Here is a 5,362-nt window from a genome sequence, read left to right on the forward strand (position 1 = left end):
TCTAGAAGCCGCACCAACACCACTTATGCATCCTGTCAAGATTCCTTAGTAAAAGCTCTGTCGGTTTGTTGGTTAATAGATTTGTCCCTTTCTTGAAATTACCATGTTTTCTCTCTTTGAATAATAATATGACTCTTATACACCCCTTTGTGAAAGGAAAACAAATAAACCAACAGTTGGATGAACCGATTACAAATCCATCCTCTACATTAGAGGGAAACTCCTCATGAGATTTGCAATGAATTTTTATGGAGAAAAACTTTGAAATGAATACACTTTTAACAAGAAAGGATGAAAAAGGCTTCAGCATTCATTCATCAACACAAAGGAATGATTTTAAAACAAAACTGAAAGAATATTTTGAAGATCTATTCCCTACAAGAGTTCACAGACTCCTATTTCCACATATGTTCATTTCATAAATTCAAAGCAAAGCAAATGCATAGCAGTATGAACACTGATCGATTCTTTCTCATGTCTCACAGGACAAGGGGGATCAACACAACTCAATCCAAAATGAATTTACTGATAAATAATGGTAACAATGAATTCAGAAAAAATAGAAATAACTAATAATAAAATGATATTATGCACGTTAGCCAATTTCTCAACAAAGATCTCTAATTCCTCAAATGCACAAATTTAAAGACTACACACCATAACATTTCATTGATAAACTAGTTATTCCAGTTTTAAGAAATTCACAGAAAATAGATTTTTGTATGTTCCTTGAAAAATCACAGTTTTTCGGACCCCCAAATAAACTTACTTCCTAACTTAAATAGCCTCCAAGTTCATAGTTTTATACGTAATAACTAAAACTTCACTTTAACCAAAGGTTAAAGAAACCATTTGCTTAAAACAAGAGAAACTAAAATAATAGACACAGAAAGGCTCATAGCTCATCCCCTAATTGATCATGACTCCACCGTGGTAGAGGAAGCTATTGGTTTATTCTTCTTTCCCGCATAACTGCACATCTTATGCCACTCTAAATGTGTCACTGAGAAGTTCAAGATGACTTGAAAATAAGGCAGTCCAATATGCTGAATTTGTTGCTTCCAAGCCTCCTTATCCATATTTACTTGTGTCACCTTTGCCTTGTGCTCTTCCAGATGATCAGAACGGACCGTGAGCATTGACTCAATCCTGGCCACTTTGAGAAATCATCCATAGTCAAGGATTTTGTCTTCTGAATGAGTTGTATCCTTTCTTGGAAGATTTTTTTCATATCTGTAGCATCTTTGATTGCTTGAGCATCATCTTTCATAAGTTCAATGTCCATGCATTTAAGATCTTTTTGCATTATATCGATTGGATGTATAAATCCTTTTAGCAGTTTGGTGGATTCCTCGTGGCCCTGTTTGATAATTGAATTTTGTCACTCCACGTTTTTATTCAATACATACAGTACATTGTCATCCAAGCTCTCCACAGGTTTTTCAGCCAAGAACTTCATCACACCAAATTTTGTATATCATTCATCTGTGCAAGAACTGCAACCCATTTGGTCCTTTCTTTCTCCCAGGAAACAACCTCTAATTCCAATTTCCTGCTCACAGTCATAGCATCCTCATATACTTTTACCAGACTGACAATATAATCTTAAACTTGTTGTATTATGAGATCAAGCCACTCACTTAACATCTCCATGACAATTATGTTTCTTTGAACTTGATCTAACATCTTTTGATTTGCTGAAGATTTGGGATCAAATGATACTGCCACTTGTGACAAGGGTTGAGGATTTGGATGGTGAATGACATTTGTAGACGTATAAAAATGACCATATTCCTAAATGAATATCTTATGTTCATTTCTCTATTTAATTAAATCCAATTTAATTGAATTACTCACATTCCTCTATTTAATTAAGTAAATTACTCCATTTATTTAATTAAATTCACTAGACCTCTTTTACCATTTAATAGGATAAATCATTTTATTCAACTAAATCCCCTATCCACTTTTTAATTAAATTCAAATTTAATTAAATAGTTTATCCTAAATTGAATAAATCTAATTTATTTAATTTCCCCAATTGCAACTAAATTGAATTAAATTCATTTTATTCAATTAAATCCTATTATCCCTTCATCCACTTGCAAAATCCTACATCTCCCACTTGCTTCCTAAACCCTATTCCTAACCCCTTCTAGACTCTTCTAATCACTTCTAAATTAACCTAACCCATTTCCTAAACTTTGTCACATCCCTAAGCAAGGGGAAGTCACTTCTCAAACCCTCAAAGTCTTTGAAAACCCTTAAAGGCTTCAACCACTTAACTTTGAAAGTCTACCAAACCATTAATGGTTAACTCAACCCTCTAGCATGATTAAAGAATTTCCTTAAACTCAACCTCCATGTAACCCAAGGGTCTCATCAAGCATTTATTGCTTTGACCATGGTTATTCTTAATCCTTTGCACAAGATTTTATCCTTTGGGTAAAACCTGTATCCAATGGGTAATCCTAACTTAACCATAACCCTTACCCCCTAAGATAACCATGAGGTCTTCTCAAGCATTTAATGCTTCTTACATCTCTTCTCAACCCAACCTTATGTTGACATTTGTCACCATTTCATTGGTGAAAATTGTGAACATGGATTCCCAACTTTCAAACTCAACCCTTGATTACCTCTTTCAATCCTAGCCATTCATTGCCCTATTTTTGCTATAAATAGAGCTCTCCATCCTCCATTTTAATCATCCAAGTCTTTAGCATCATACTTATACTAAGATTCATCCAACCTTTAATATATCATTTGTGCTCATCATTTAGCCTCTCTTTTCAATAGGAATTAATCTAAATATGCATGTTTAGAGTATTTTCTTTATCATTTAGCTTAATCATAGATCAGTATATCATGCTAGGATAGTATTGCTACTAATCTTGTCATCTTATAATCTAGTTTATTGCATTTATGGGATCATGCATAGTTTAGGATGCATTTTATCTTAAAATCAACTAAAGAATCCCTCATTCTTGCATTTGTCATCCCTAAACCACTTTGCTCACTGATCTGAGAGAAAAGAAATTGGTTTGATGGACCTTGTGAGATAGAGAACCATGGAACCAACCTTGGGAAGCTGAGCCATACTTCATGACTCCATAGCTTGCACCGAGAATTCCTATGGGTGTGTGAGCAAGGCTCCTTAGGCTTCATTTTTCACATTTTAAGTTCTATCGACCTACTTTTCTCACATACATTTCTGGCACCCACCATGGGGCATGACCCCATATATCAAATTGGTTTTTGAATTTAACCCCTTTTGTAGGTACGCAGGAAGTAAGAATCAGCATGTGGGAAGCATTCCCTAGCACATCTAGTTAACAGCCTAGCGCATCCCACTTATTGTTCACCGCATTGGGTCTATCTTGTAGCGCATGAGGTCTTTGCTATAGCACATCATTCCACTAATATTTTCCTATAGGTCTCGATGTGGGAGAAAAACAGAGCAGCATATCCGGAAATCAGCTTAGCGCATCTTGAGAACAGCCTAGCGCATCACTGTCATCTTGTAGCACATCACTGCCATATTGTAGCACATACAGTTTGTTCTATAGTGCATCACAGACCAAGACAAAATCAAAATTTGTAACCAAACCAAAAATGTTTCTAACAGTTTGACTGACTTTTGTAGGGTTTTAACATTTTCTTGCAGGGGGAGCTTAGATTTTATTGACAAGATTGCAAAGAATTTTTTTTTTTTGGCTAACTTAGTTAAGTTAGTAAAAAGCTTGAGATTCTTTTACTTCTGTTTGGATAAAATTGAACTCACTTTATTTTTGGGCTATAAAAAAACCACAATCAGAAAATTTCTTGCTTTCATAGGAGAAAAATTGTATTTTGGGCTATAAAAAGAACAAAACAAACTTTCAGTTTTGCAAAAGTAGCTTTAAAAAGAACCTCACCATCCTTTGGTGTATAAAAGGATTCATTTTAAATTTTTGCAAGGAAAAGAACCACAGTTAAAAAGTTTTTATTTACAATCAAAAAGGGAAGTTCTTCCCCTTTTCTGATTTTCTTTTGTTGACCAAATCAAAGTTTTGCTTTGTTGACCAAGTTCTTTTTTTAGATTAGATAATCATTGCTTTAAGGAAAGAAAAAGAACACCATGTTTTGTGGGGCAACATCTCCATATAGATCTTAGAAAATCATTGACTTGAAAGGTAAAAAGAACTTTGTTTGCCTTGTCTCGAAAGTGGAAGGTATATGCTCTCCCCATAACTAGGTGACCAAAAAGCCAAACCACTCTTATGCTTTCGGTATTTCAAGTAAATAAAACCCTTTATCAGGTCTGCCTTTCCGAGGGGTTAAAATCAACTCTTAAAGGCATTTATGGCCGGTGTGAAGGGAATGCCCTAAGTGGGAAACGACTTTGACGCCAAGTGTTCCATACCCACTATAATCAAAAGTGGAAAGTGACGAAAGTCCTTTTCAATGGTTGCGTGCAGTCATTAGCCTTCCCCCAGTATCCTTGAGATATGTAAATCCTTTGTTCTAAAGGTTGGAAAGCCTCCTGAGGGAGTTTATCACTGAAGGCCGAACAAGAAGCCTGATTACGAACCTTAGAAGTAGAAACCTTGAGCCGAGTCAGTAACTAGACATTTATAATATCATAGTGCAAGGGTGGGGAAGAATTTGCCCCCAAGATCACTCACCATATATCTCCCAAGATAACTACTCAATTGTGAAGTAATTCACTTTGGGTTAATTTCTAGCAAAAGGCAGAAAAACGGGTGCCCCCTAGGGGGTGACACGATTGTTTGAGCTGACGGAGTATCGAGACTAGTGGGTGTAGACACCTAAAATTGTCATGTCTAAATAAATAAATATTTTATTTATTTAATTACTTTAACGTAATTCTTCTATTAATTGAATAAATCTTTATTTATTTAATTAATTCATTTATCCTCTTCTAGCCTTATTTCTCATTTAAATAAATACATTTATTTATTTAAATTATCCTTTTTCTAAATTAAATAAATATCTTATTTATTTAATGGATCCCACTTCTTCTCTTAATTAAATAAATCTTTATTTATTTAATTAATTCATTAGCCTTTTCTACCCATGACACATGTCATTCATCTCTTAATTCCTATACTACCTACCCTCTCATTATTTTCTTATTTTCTTTACCTACCCTCTAATCATAGCCGACCTCTTTTACACCTCTCAATCTTATCCCTTCATTTCTTATAGTATCTTCTATATAAGGAGATGCTTCCTTCATTATCAACCCTAATCAATCTATGCATCCTAATCAATTGATTACACTCACTATGCATTCAGCCCCGACTATGCTTTTGAACTTGCATATGCGATCCTAGTTGCAACCACATTTCCGTTCTTT

The sequence above is a fragment of the Cryptomeria japonica genome, chromosome 7 (assembly GCF_030272615.1).
Source record: "Cryptomeria japonica chromosome 7, Sugi_1.0, whole genome shotgun sequence".
NCBI classification, from domain to species: domain Eukaryota; kingdom Viridiplantae; phylum Streptophyta; class Pinopsida; order Cupressales; family Cupressaceae; genus Cryptomeria; species Cryptomeria japonica.